The sequence below is a fragment of the Nothobranchius furzeri genome, chromosome 17, assembly GCF_043380555.1.
Source record: "Nothobranchius furzeri strain GRZ-AD chromosome 17, NfurGRZ-RIMD1, whole genome shotgun sequence".
In the NCBI taxonomy this organism is placed as follows: Eukaryota; Metazoa; Chordata; class Actinopteri; order Cyprinodontiformes; family Nothobranchiidae; genus Nothobranchius; species Nothobranchius furzeri.
Genome location: NC_091757.1, coordinates 27162115 through 27176945, shown reverse-complemented (window position 1 = coordinate 27176945; position 14831 = coordinate 27162115).

Genomic DNA, 14831 nt, shown 5'->3' with positions numbered 1-14831 from the left:
CTCACCTGTTAACTTTCATGTTTTGGAGCAGAAAAAGAGCAGAAAACCAACATATTTAAAGCTCAGTTTGCTCCACTGGTTTACTGTGATGCTCACCTGTTCCAGCCAGATACCTGCATCATGGGGTTGATCTGAGCTGAGGAGGAGACTCCTGTTGTTTTGTTCATCTTCATCATAATAATGACAACATTAGATGACAACAGGTGCTCACATAGGTTTGTGCTGCTGAACATGTCTGAGCAGCTTGACCACGTTGTTGTGTGTCGGGGAGGAAACACAACCACAGCAGCCACAGAGTCGAGCTGGTTTGAGTGTGTCGCTGCTCGCTGGAGTTATATCGGCTCGTCTAGACGTTAGTTGGAAAACTTTCTCTTTCAGTCGTGAACACATTACTGAGCGGCTAGAATCTCAGTTTCTGGGCTTCAACGTCAGAAAATAGCTGAGTGAACTCGGCGCTGAGTGAAAGGAGTGTTTAATTTGTCCGAGACAGCAGAGCTGCAGACACCGGCAGCAGACGCCGGAAAAAACACAGCGGAGGGGGCGCTTCAGCTTCGCGTAACACCGCAAAGCATCATGGGAGTTGTAGTCTTTAGGGTAAAATCAGCCAGTGGGTCAGTTTTAATATATTTTTGACATTTATCTCACGGGCCACATAAAAATGCTCCACGGGCCGCATCTGGCCCGCGGGCCTTGTGTCTGACACATGTGGTCTAAAACATTCAGAGCACCAACTAATCGTCCTAAAATGAACTAATTTCATTAGAAAATACATATTTTCAGAAAAGGAACTTGAGCCTTTTTGCCCGCAGCAATGACTTGTGGGTAATTCCCTTCCCCGAGGTCTTGGGTGAAGTGCAGATTAAAGTCCATCTTTTAAGTAGTTTTAAAATCAAAAACATCTATCACATGAAATTCTATTTTTCTAGAGGCTGACCATCTTTGCTACCTTTTTTTTTTTTTTGCTTTTTCCCTTTTACAGCATGAGCAAGATGGCGAATGCTAGAAAATCAGCTAAGGCCCAAAAGGTAACAGACCGCGACTATGACCTGACGGCCCTGCAAGAAGCATGTGAAGAAGAAGAAATTGAAGAAATAGAAGCAATGGAGGAAGAAAATAGGAACTTGCTTCATATTCACTCACCACTCCCCAGCCTAAACCTCAAAAAACTGAAACAAAAGAAGCAAGATGAGTTGAGCAAGCCAAGTGAGATTACCAACCAAGCCCCCACAATGGGGGTGAAAAATTGAGGCCAACGCAGAAGTGACAAAAATTGCAGTTCCACCCTCATCCGCTCGGGGCTGGTGTCAGAAGCGAGCAAATCCTCATTGACTCCCATGTTAAAAATACCAATTTCACAGCAGAAATAAACATGTTTTTTGTTTAAATGATCTAGTTTACACTCATGACAACTCTGAGGGGGGTGAATTTTTTCTCACTCTTCTGTTTAAGTGTGTTGGGGTAATTAGGAGTGAATAATTAGTAAGCTTCTACTTACTTTTGGATTCTTCAGTAAATTCTGTAAATATGGGAATATTTACATGAGTTATTAATTAATTAAGATACAATTAAGCATCTACGGGGCACCATCCCCTTTAACCAGGGAAAAATTGAATCCAAACTCTTATCAGTCTATCTGAAATGTGGAAAAGTTCTAGGAGCAGAGATTTTACATCGACACAAAGAAATCTATGGAGACAAATCTGAATTTTATAACAATTAAACAAGGAGACTAATAATACAAAACAATTTGATATAATTGGAGATGTGTGCGTGTGTGTGTGTGTGTGTGTGAATGATGTCCCCACAAACACTAGAAACACGCATGAGTGTGTGTGTGAGTGGGCGTGTGTGTGTGAAATGGAGGATGTATGAATGGGTGCTTTGTTTTCCCGGAGCAGGTGTGCAGGGAGTGTGTCCTTGAGCTGTGTGTGTGTATGAGCTGTCTGTCTCCAGCTCTAATACAAAGGAAAAGTTTTTTACCCGGAGCAGGTGTGCAGGGAGTGTGTCCTTGAGCTGTGTGTGTGTATGAGCTGTCTGTCTCCAGCTCTAATACAAAGGAAAAGTTTTTTAGCTTAAACTCAGTTTGACAGTAACTTTAACACTTCAGAAAGATTGATAAACAACAAAGGTCACTCGTAAATTAACATCTGACAGTTTAAACAGCCTGGCCACAGCTGGAAACTATTTAAAGATAGTAACGATGACAAATAAACAGTTTACCCTTTACCAAATAACCCGGCGAGCGGATTTTGATACGGAAAAGAGAAAAACCGTCTGATAATTTGAAGCAATGCGCGGTGTAATTGCTTATTGTGAACTATAAGAAACGGAAAAGATAAGAGAGGAGGAGAGGAGATAAAATAAAATCAAACTTTTGCGTGAGCGAACCAAAAGGCGTCCCTTTTCCTTCGCGTTGCAGGTCAGATGATTTCTCCGTTGTTTCTCCAACTGGCTGGACACAAAGAGCAAAGTTTCTTTTTGTGCTGAGTTTGTAACTTACAGCGTCTCCGGCTGATTGATGGAGCTGGAGTTGCTTTCCAGAGGTTCTGTGTGTTCGCACATCAGCTGGAGTTGAGCAAAAGAGAGCAGATTTTGGGTTTCCAAACCCAGCTTTTTCAGCAGTTCGGTGTTTGATCCGCTCACGTTGATCGGAGCGTGCAATGAGCGTCCTTTACAGCCAGCTAACTGGGCATAAGAACAAATAAGTTTCGTTTTTCTCTCCTTTTACAGAGACGCTGGAGCTGTTGTTGTGGTTCTGCGCATGTACAGAACCCCTCCGCCTTGGCGGTGATGTCATCACATTTCTTCCGTGTACAGAGCATCATGGGAAATGAAGTGTCTCTGGCGCTGATGTTATTTGCTTTTTAAGAGCATATTTAGCACAGTCTTTTGGAGAAAATTACCGCAGCAATTTCTCACGAGGGCATACCCTCAACAAGTTATTAAGAGCCTAAAATTCTGTATAATTAATGAGCATCAGACCAATGTGACCACAGAGCTAGCTCCGTGGAAAGGCCTCGGCCTCGCCTGAAAACTGTTCGGTCATTTTCAGTCTCTCAGCTTAGACCATTAGTTGTAGCGTTTGTGTATTCTTTTTTAGATATTATTTGTGCAATTGTTGGACAAAATGACTTGCTGTGGCATTAATTGCACTAATAGAGCGTCCAAGGAGTCTCCACTTAATTTTTTTTCGGTAAGTAAAATTATATTTATGTATTTTAGGTCACTTCCGAGCTGAGCTTAGATTTTAACATGTACTGTTTAACCATGAAATTTAAATTTAATAGGGTAAACCCCAGTGTATTTAACATAATGCTGCACTTTAGAAAATGGGTTGAAATATAACATGTTGGTTGTCAGGTTCGATGGGCTGAGCTGGAGTGGTTATGAGACCCAGGCGCGGAGAGAATGGTGGATGGAGACTGATATGTGGCAGTGTGGGAAGTTCTCTTCCCGTATGGTTCGTAGAGTTAGTGTCTTAGGTCTTAGAATGGCTTGGCGTCTATCGTTAGATGATGACTGAGTGCCGGCTCCGCTGTGACAGGTCCTTAAATAGGCTCAGCGGGATGACGTCACCGGGAAGCGTCGGTGACAGGCATGCTGGGAACTGGAGTGCAGTGCCAGCCCGGCCCGCAGAGGAGGTTAAGAGGAGGATTTCATGACAGGACACCCCCCCCCCCCCCCCCGCGAGGGACGGCTCCAGAAGGCCCAGGGCGACGAGACTAGAAATCAGCCAACAGGGAAGGATCCAGAAACGAGCGGGCAGGCTCCCAGCTACGCTCCTCCGGACCGTAACCCTGCCAGTCCACCAAATACTGCCATCCACGGCCCCGGCGGCGGGCGTCCAGAATCTTGCGGACGGTGTAGACGGGGTCCCCATCGACATCTCGGGGCGTCGGCACCCGGGCCGGAGGCGGATGGAGAGGAGAAGACACCACCGGCTTGAGCTGTGAGACGTGGAATACCGGGTGCACCTTAAGAGTGGAAGGGAGGCGCAGCCGGTAAGCGACCGGACCGAGGACATCTCGGACTGGGAAGGGCCCCAAAAAGCGAGGCGACAGCTTCCTGGAACCAGCCGGAAACCGGAGGTTTGCGGTAGAGAGCCAAACCCGGTCACCAGGCTGGAACACAGGGCCGGGCCGGTGGCGGCGGCGGTGTTGTCGGGAGTACTCCGTATTAGCCCGGGTGATGGCGGCGCGAGCCCTGATCCAAGCGAGACGGCAGCGGCGGACCATATCCTGAGCCGCCGGAACCTCCACCTCCGGCACCTGATGGTCGAAAAGAGGGGGCTGGTATCCGTAGCAGGTCTCGAAGGGCGATAGACCCGTGGCGGAGGACGTCTGGAGGTTGTGAGAGAGCTCCGCCCATAGGAGGTAACGAGGCAGGGTGGACGGTTGAGACGAGGCGAAGCAGCGTAAGTAACGCCCAAGCTGCTGGTTTGCTCTCTCCGTCTGACCATTAGTCTGGGGATGATAGCCTGACGACAGACTGGCGGAAGCGCCCACCAACCGAAAGAAAGCCTTCCAGAAACGTGAGATGAACTGAGGCCCTCTGTCAGACACCACGTCCTGGGGGAATCCGTGGAGCCTCACCACATGATCGAGGAGGAGCTCCGCCGTTTTCTTAGCCGTGGGGAGCCCTGCCATAGCCACTAAGTGCACAGCCTTCGAAAAGCGGTCGGTGATGGTGAGGATGGTGTCCAGGTGGTCGGCAGCGGGAAGCCCCGTGACAAAGTCCACACCTATGTGCGACCACGGCCTTTTAGGCACAGGGAGCGGTTGTAATTCCCCGGCTCCAGGTTGGGTGGTGGACTTAGACCGGGCGCAAGTGTCACATGCAGCGGTGTATTCACGCACGTCCTTTCTCATAGAGGGCCACCACAGGGCCCGGCGGAGGAACTGGAAGGTACGAGCCTGGCCTTGGTGTCCCGCGAGCCGTGAACTATGCCCCCACCTCAAGGCCTCCTGTCGACACACGGCCGGAACGTAAAGGCGGTTAGGAGGCGTCTCTGGGGGCGCCGGGTCCGCCGGGAGAGCCGCCCGGATGGAGGCTTCCAGGGGCCATTGCAGGGCGGCCAAGAACCGTTCGGTCGGGAGGATGGACCTCGGTTCAGGAGGCCTTGGATCCTGGGTGTGTTGACGGGACAGGGCGTCCGCCTTGAGGTTCTTTGAGCCGGGGCGGTAGGCGATGTGAAAGTTATAAGGTTCGAAAAAGAGGGCCCACCGGGCCTGACGAGGGTTGAGTTGGCGAGCGGTCTGAATATGGATGAGGTTCTGATGATCAGTCCAGATTAGAAAAGGAGTGGGGGTCCCCAGGAGCCACTGTCGCCACTCCTCCAGGGCCCACTTTATCGCCAACAATTCCCAGTCCCCGACCCCATAGTTCTGCTGGGTAGGAGAGAACTTCCGGGAAAAGAATGCGCAGGGATGGAGTTTGGAGTCCTGGCCACGTTGTGACAGTACGGCTCCCGCGCCCGTCTCAGAGGCGTCCACCTCCACAACGAAAGGCCGTGTTAGGTCCGGGTGGAGGAGGATGGGCTCGCTTACAAAGCGGCGGACCAGCTCATGGAAGGCAGCAACGGCCTCCGGGGAGAGGCGGAAAGGGCGAGGCTGATTGGTTGTTTTCGTCAGGGAAGTTAATGGTGACGCCAGGGCGCTGAAGTTGCGGATAAACCGGCGGTAGAAGTTGCAGAACCCCAGGAAACTCTGCAACTGCTTCAGGGTCTTGGGTAGTGGCCACTGCGCGACCGCCTGAACCTTCTGTGGGTCCATGCGCAGGCCCTGGGAGGAGATGATGAATCCCAGAAACGAGGTGGACTCCTGGTGAAAAGCACACTTCTCCAGTTTACAGAATAAGTCGTGCTCCAGGAGGCGTGACAGAACGGCTCGAACATGCTGGGTGTGTTCCTCGGCCGTGCGGGAGTAGATGAGGATGTCGTCCAAATAAACAAAAACCCAACGACCCAGCATGTCACGGAGGACATCAGTGATGAAACGCTGGAAAACGGCAGGGCTGTTGCAGAGGCCGAAGGGCATGACCAGGTACTCATAATGTCCAGTGGGTGTAATGAAAGCGGTTTTCCACTCCTCTCCTTCCTTTATGCGGATGAGGTTGTATGCACTGCGGAGGTCCAGCTTGGTTAACAGTGTGGCTTGGGCAGTGGCGTCCAGAGCCGTGCTCATTAAGGGAAGAGGATGGCGGTCCCTGATGGTGATTTTATTCAACCCACGATAGTCTATACAGGGCCGGAGGTCACCTTCCTTCTTCTTCACAAAGAAGAACCCTGCCGCCCCAGGAGACGTGGAATGTCGGATAAACCCCTTCTGGAGAGCCTCATTGATGTAAGCGTCCATCGCCTGGGTCTCTGCCGGGGAGAGCGAGAACAGCCGACCCCGAGGCGGGGTGGTTCCGGGCTGAAGCCTGATCTCCAGATCGTAGGGGCGATGAGGAGGCAGCTTGGTGGTAGGCTCCTTTGCAAAGACCCGAGCCAGATCGTGGTATTGGGGTGGAAGGAGTGTTAAATCCACGTCCTTGGGTGGTGTCTCCCTAGGCTGTGATCCTGGAAGGAGTGTTAAATCCACATCCTTGGGTGGTGTCTCCCTAGGCTGTGATCCTGGAGACGGATGATGAAGGCGACAGTTAACACCCCATGCCATGACTTTACTGGTGGACCAGGAGATGTGAGGGTCGTGGAGGCGGAACCAGGAATGACCCAGAATGAGAGGAGTCGTAGGGGCGTGAATGACCAAGAAATGAAGGGTCTCTACGTGTTCTCCGATGGTCATCCGGAGGTTCTGGGTTCGGTGCGTGATCGGATACGGCATGAGAGGGCGCCCGTCCACTGAGGTGACGGGAACGGGATGATCGAGGAGGGTGAGTGGAATCTTGAGCCGGTTGACCAACCCCTGGTCGATAAAGCTTTCTGCAGCTCCGGTGTCGAGGAGGGCCACCAGGGGGACCGGTCCTTGGCTCAGCTGGAAGGAGACCGAGAGGGTGGTGTGATGAGGAGCTGCATGAGTGGAAACTCCGAGTGAGGCAGCTCCTACACCGACCCGGAGGGACCGTTTCCCGGGCGTATGGGGCATGTTGCACGGGGATGACCCAGAGCCCCACAATAGGCGCATCGTCCCTCCTGAAAACGGCGCGCCCGTTCCTCGGGGGGCAAATGACCCAGTTGCATGGGTTCCTCCATGGGTTGGTTCTCCTGACGGCGGGGGAAAGTTCGGGATTGTACGGGAACCGCCCTCACTCCTGGTCTGGTGAGGAGGCAGCGGTCCAGCTGGAGAGCCAGGTCCACCGCCTGGTCCAGGGTGGTTGGAGCCTCGTGACCAATCATGCCCTCACGGATGCGGGGTGACAATCCCTCCAAGTACACAGCCTTCACCGCGGCATCACCCCAGGTTAGACGGGCAGCGGTGGTCCGGAAGCGTGAGGTGAATTCGGCCACGGTCTGAGAGCCTTGTCGAAGCTGGAGCAGGCGTGTCTCATCTGCGACCTCGCTGCTGGGATGAACGAATGCCTTCTTCAGTTCTTTCACGAAGGCTTCATAGTCGTTGCAGACTGGGGACTTCTGATGGTACAGAGCAGCCGCCCATTCACCGGCTCGCCCAGTCAGCAGGGAGGTTAACAGAGCCACGCGAGAGCAGGAAGTCGGGTAGCGTGCCGGCTGACACTCAAAAGTCATTGACAGAACGGCCAACATGCTCTCCGGGGATCCTTTAATCCCATCCCATTTCTCTGGGAGACTTAGATACGGCTCCACCACGTTAGGAGTGGCAGATGACTGTCGTTGGAGGGCTGAGGAGAGTTGGACTACCAGTTCGGTGACGGAATCGAGTTTGGATGCGAGGCGATCAGTAACAGCACGCAGCTGATTGTTCTCCACACGGAGTTGGGCGTTGTCCGCCTCCTGGCGTTCTACTCGGCTGAGCAGCTGCGCTACCTCAGCTCGCAGCTGTGCGATCTCCGCTGGGTCTACTCGGGACTCAGTCATCCTGTCAGGTTCGATGGGCTGAGCTGGAGTGGTTATGAGACCCAGGCGCGGAGAGAATGGTGGATGGAGACTGATATGTGGCAGCGTGGGAAGTTCTCTTCCCGTATGGTTCGTAGAGTTAGTGTCTTAGGTCTTAGAATGGCTTGGCGTCTATCGTTAGATGATGACTGAGTGCCGGCTCCGCTGTGACAGGTCCTTAAATAGGCTCAGCGGGATGACGTCACCGGGAAGCGTCGGTGACAGGCATGCTGGGAACTGGAGTGCAGCGCCAGCCCGGCCCGCAGAGGAGGTTAAGAGGAGGAGTTCATGACATTGGTGGAGCTGGGTTCCGACTATCGGCTTGTGGAGATCTCGGGAGACCTCTGTTTTCCACCTGTTCTCCCCTCCCCCGCAGCTTGGCGCATCTATCTGATCATGGCTTCTGTCTGCTGCACGGGCTGCCGGCTTGTGGAGCTCTGGATGGAAATAGGGTTGTCACGGTGTGAAAATTTAATCTCACGGTTATTGTGACCAAAATTACCACGGTTTTCGGTATTATCGCGGTATTTTTTTTTAACGTGCTACATTTTCACACAATTAAATAAACCCTGTATGCCAGGAAATATTGTCCTCAGTTTGTATCTAAATTTTGCCTAAAATGTGTTATTTTGTAATTATTTTGTTTATTTGTTTACATCTTTCCTCTTTAGTCTTTAAAATACCAATATTTGCCCATAACTTCTTATTTTTTGTCTGTTTGATGTCATCATTTAAAAATATTAGATCAGATGATACTCAGTACTCAAGTAGCCTTCTAATCAGATACTTTTTTACCCTTACTTGAGTAATAAAGCCTATATCAGGAAAATATTGTCCTCGGTTTGTGTCCTTCCAGTGAGCTTTGCAGATTTGGGAAAATGTCATCAGGCAGTAATCATTGTTAAATTCATAATTATTCTCGGAGAGAGATCAACTCTCATCTGCCCCTGGAAGCCCCGTAATGCATAGCGTCATTTCAACATGGGGGTGTCCGCGACACGGTTTATATGCAGGTAGCTGCGCTGTGGCTGCTTTATATAGCGACTCGTTGCATTCTCCCTCAACCCAAATCCTCGGATCACGCATTTAAGCTAAAACGCTAACGTTAACTAGCCTTGTGTTGACTGTAGAGTTGTGGGTGATGGTCACGCAGATGTGTCATGAGATTTGAAGCGTTGCTGCCTTTCACAGACACTTTTTCTGCACGTGCTGCAAACAGGATAGCCGTCTTCTATCAACTGTCCCTCTGCATTCTTCAAATATCCAAAAGATGCCCGTACTTCCGACTTTGTCTTCTTTGAGGGATAATAAATGTCCTGAGCGCTGCCGTCTCCTACTTTGGCCATTATTTCAGCTTTAGCTTCAAGAAAGTTTTGGTTGTAAACAACAAAGCGCGCATGTGCCGCCGGCAACTTCAGCAGATGATACAGTGGCTGGTAAGGGTCACCGCCCCTACACCGCAGCCACGGTAAACCCACCGAGATTAAGATTCCGTCCAACAATTACACACCCTAACAGGATATAAATACTGCAACTCGTATTAACAACATATTAACAAATAGTTACAGAAGTAAATACTGTATATGATGTCAGCATTTTCCCCACATTTTCTAGATACTGCACCAGTACGATCTCTAAAAAGACCTCAAATGGTCAATTAAGTTATTTTATCTCACCTTTCTCTGTCTCCTTTCTTTGTTAAATGTATTGGAAAAATATTTCGTGTGGTGATAAAACAGTTCATGAAAATTTCCATAAATGTCTTTTTTATATTAATATTCATTATTGATTAATAGTTCTCTGTGTTTTGATGTCAGGTTTCTACCAAGTGTTAGAGATTGTTTGGGGTGTTACCTTAATCAAGTGGTCTTTTTCCCTTTTTACTAAGTACTTTTTAGAATACCAGGATAGGAAGGATGGTGTAGGTTTACGTTTATTAGATTGATACATAAATATTACCAACAAGAAAGTGTACGTTGGTGTGTGTCAAAAACAGCATAAGGCTTAATGTCTTTTCCACAAAAAAAACAGGTGATGGGCCGGTCTCCAGTCAAAATGCCCGGGCTGAATTTTTGTCCCAGTCCAGCCCTGATTTCTGATTTAGATTTGACATTTAAGTTCAGATTTAAAACTTAGATTAGCTGAAATTAAGCGATATTTAAACACATATATAAATGTGATAAAAGTTGCTAAATGTAGGAAAACTGAGCTAAATATATAAAAAAAATCTGCTAAATAATTTGCACCAGTGATTCACACTTGGCGCCCCATAGTATTTTGCAAACCGAAATGTACTTAAAAATGTAAATAAAAAATAAAGCATTAAAAAATAAAATAAAACGTGCAAATGAAGGGTGCAAGTGCGAGCCTTAATTGTCCCACATTTTCCCAAACCTGCTGCAGATGGGGGGGGTGCGAAAGATGGCGCTCTGAGTAGCATGTCCGTCTAGGAGCTCTCACTGTTTCCCTCGAAATTGCAAAGTAAATAGCCTTTTTACTCTCATTCAGTTGGCTAAAATATTGTCGCTTGAGGAGTGAAGTCATCTTATGCATTTATGAGCTTAAAGGATCACGCTTACTGTGTGGAAATGTCGGGTGAAAAGTCCGTGAGCGGGAGCAAACGTGTTGCGCCGCCGACTACTCCTAACAAGCCTCAGGTGCAGTCCAAGAAGAAAAATAGGACAGAGGAGGATAAAGAAACGGAAGATGGGGACTCTACACTGATAAAGATTCTAAATGCGGTAACCAACCTGTCTGACAGATTTGATATGCAAGAAAACAAGCTGGAAAGTTTAGCCACCAAGATGGAGGAACAGCATAGCATGCTAACGGAGCTAAAGAAAGAAGTCGCGGAGAATAAGTGCAAAACAACGCTGCTGGAAAGTGAACTGGTTAAAGTACGAGAGGAGTTGCTTGCAACAAAAGAAAAGTGTAAGGAACAAGAACGATATAAGAGGAGATGGAACCTACGACTTAAGGGTGTAAGTGAAAAAGACAACGAAGACATAAAAGGCACGGTAACTGCTATTCTGAACAAAATCGCCCCGGGAGTCCCGTGGAGCTTCCAGGATATGGTGGACACGGTGCATCGTATCGGGAAAAAAGATGCTCTCCATACAAGGCAAGTAATTATTCAGTTCGTGAAGAGAGAGTGCAGAGACCTCATCTGGAAGCTTTCCAAGAACTGTGATGTATGCAAGAAAAATGGTCTAAGATTTGCAGAAGATCTGATTCAGGAAGACAGAGAAGCGAGAAGGCTGCTGTGGCCGAAGGTGAAGGAGGCACGGGAGAAGAACAAGAGAGCATACTTTAGAGGACCGTTTGCATTTATTGAAAACACCCAGATCTTCCCCTGAAGAAGGAGATGGGGACGGCTTTCCGAATGAGTGGCGAAGTCATTTAGAGGGACAGTTCTACTAGTCACTAAGCTAGTTTTCTTTGGTGAAATCTTACATTCCTGTTATATCTAATTTAGGGTTTGTTTGTTGTTTATCTATTTATTTGTTTGTTTTTTTCACGTTTTTGCTTTTTGGGTTTAGATCTGTTTTGAATTCCTTATGAGTTCAAGAATATCTTTTATTTCATTAAACGCAAGAGGACTAAAGGACATTACCAAAAGAAAGGCATTATTTCTATTCTGTAAGGAACAAAAAGCACAAGTTATATTTCTTCAAGAGACTCATTCGTGTGAAGACGACAAGGCGTTTTGGAAGACTCAATGGGGAGACAGCATCCTTCTTAGTCATGGATCCAACAAATCTGGAGGGGTGGCGATCTGTTTTAACAACTATCCGGGTAAGCTTGTGGAATATAAAGCAGACTCAAAGGGTCATTGGATAGTTGCTGTTTTGAATTGTGAGGGTGTTTTGTGGATTATTTGTAATGTTTACGGATATAATTTGATTACAGAAAACAAAATATTCTTAAATGAAATTTCAAAAATTATTGGAGAATCTAAAGTTAAATATCCAACAGATAATATATTGGTTGGTGGGGACTTTAACTGTGTTCCTGATGAATGGATGGATAGATATCCCACTAAATTCTCTACACATGTTTATAATCCAACATTGAGAAGTTTTTGTGTAAACAACTCGCTATCAGACGCTTGGAGACATATTAACCCGTGTGTTAGACAATTTTCATGGATACGTACAAATGGTAATAATAAGTCAAGAATTGATTTATGGCTAGTATCTCAAGCTATTTTAGACCAGATCTCTCTTGCTGAAATATCGGCAGCCCCTGTTACGGATCATTGTGTAGTTTCTATAAACTTAATTCCTAAGACAGGAAATATAAGTTGAAACGGATACTGGAAATTTAATGCGTTATTTTTGAATGATGAGGAATACTGTAAAATGATTAAGAAACTATTATTGTCTGTCATAGAAAATCCTCATCTTGATTCTGCAGGGAAGAAATGGGAATTTTTCAAATATGAAGTCAGAAAATATTCTATTAATTATGGTAAAGAAAGGAGGAAAAACAATAAAGAAACAGAAAGACAATTGTTTAGGGATTTGAATAAACTTTGCGGAGATTGTACACTTTCAGATACGAATAGAGAGAAATATTTAAAACTTCAATCAAAACTGGACGAGCTTTATTTAAATAAGGCTAAAGGAGCTTTCATTCGGTCAAGGGCAAAATGGATAGAAGATGGAGAGAGGAATAGCTCATATTTTAGTAAATTAGAGAAAAATAGACAGACAAAAAATGCGATAAATTCACTAAATATTAATGGTAAGTTAATTAAAGATCAAAGAGAAATTTCAGTCAGTATTTATAATTTTTACCATCAGTTATACTCTTCTCACTTTAAAGAATTGGATTCCATAAAATTCTTTAACTACATTGAAAGGTTTATCCCTCAAATTAATTTAGAATTTAAAGAAGAATGTGATATGGATTTGAATATTTCTGAACTTGACAAGGTGATTCAAAAGGTAGCACTGGGTAAGTCTCCTGGCCAGGACGGTCTAACCACAAACTTTTATAAATTCTTTTGGAAAGATATTAGAGAGCTACTATTTGAAGTTTTACAAGAATGTATTCGGAATAATTCACTCTTAACTACGATGAAACAAGGAGTAATAATACTGATACCTAAACCCAACAAAGATAAATCTAATATTGATAACTTAAGACCTATTACATTGCTGAATGTGGACTATAAATTATTCACTCATACACTGGCTAACAGATTAAAAAATGGAATAAATGATTTCATTAGTGAAACTCAATCAGGTTTTCTTCCAAATAGACATATTCATGACAACATCCGTCTGATTCTTGATTTATTAGATTATGAAAATTTGGTAGAAGAGGATGGGGCTATACTGTTCTTAGATTTTTATAAAGCTTTTGATAGCCTCGAACATCATTTTATTATAAAGTCACTTCAGCACTTTGGATTTGGTAAAAAATTCATTGATATTATTACATTCCTATACAAAGATATATCGAGTGCAGTTCTTCTTTCTTCGGGTACGACAACCAGATTTCCAGTTAATAGAGGAGTTAGACAAGGAGATCCTATTAGTCCACTTCTTTTTATTATAGCAACAGAAATGCTGACTTTACTAATTCAAAATGACCAATCAATTAAACCGTTAACAGTGGCAGGACACTCGCTTAAAATAATTCAACTAGCAGATGATACTGCATTATTGTTGAATAGTACCAAGGAAATTCCTAATGCCATGAAAACGCTGTCTTTGTTCTCACAAGCCTCAGGTTTAAGGTTGAACGCTAACAAATGTGAAATATTAACAATTCATGATACTGAGGAGTTTCATATTTGCGATATCCCTATTAAGAATGAAATTAAGTATTTGGGTATGAAGATTAATAAAATCTTTAAGGAGAGAGTGGATAACAATATTCAACCGATAATTAATAAAAATCAAAAGATTCTAAATAGTTGGCTCCAAAGAAATATATCAATTTTTGGTAGAATACTTTTAACAAAAATGGAGAGTATATCTAGATTAATCTATCCTGCTTTTTCAGTAGCTATCCCTGACCAATATGTTAAGAGAATAAATAAAACACAATATGATTTTATTTGGAATAATAAACAACATTTGATTAGGAAAAACGATCTAGTAAAACCTATAGAAGAAGGAGGTCTGAAAGTCATTGACTTTGAAGTAATGAATGGAGTTATTAAATTACAATGGCTAAAAAAAATTTTAATTAAGAAAGATTCTATCTGGTTTTGTATTCTTTCATTTCTGTTTGAGAAGATTGGAGGTATAGATTTTCTGTTAAAATGTGATTTTGATCCTCTTAAATTACCCATCAAACTTTCTAACTATATTAAACAAGTGTTGATGTACTGGAAAATGATCTACTCGCACAACTTTAGCCCACATTCCTCCTCTATATGGAATAACAGATTTGTTCTGTATAAACGGAAATCAATGTATTATAAAAGCTGGATGGATAAAGGAGTTTGGGCCATAATGCAGCTGATGGACAGTAAGGGTAAGTTTCTGGAGCATACTGAGTTCAAAATTAAGTATAATATAGACTGTTCTGTAGTGGAATACTCTAGAGTTATAAAGGCTATTTCTCCAGCTGTTGGCCAGATGGTCAGTCAAAGTATTCAACATGGAACAAATACACCTAAGCTTCCCAAATTATCTATAGGTGATTTGAGTTTTACAGACCGTAGATGTAATAACTCTTACCTAAGAGCAGTCTTGTCAAACAAGTTATTCCCTATTCCTGTCAGAAGGAAAGTTCTTTCTCCGATTTTCTCAATTATAGATACTAAAGTCATAAGAACAGAGTTTCTTTCTTACCCTCTTCT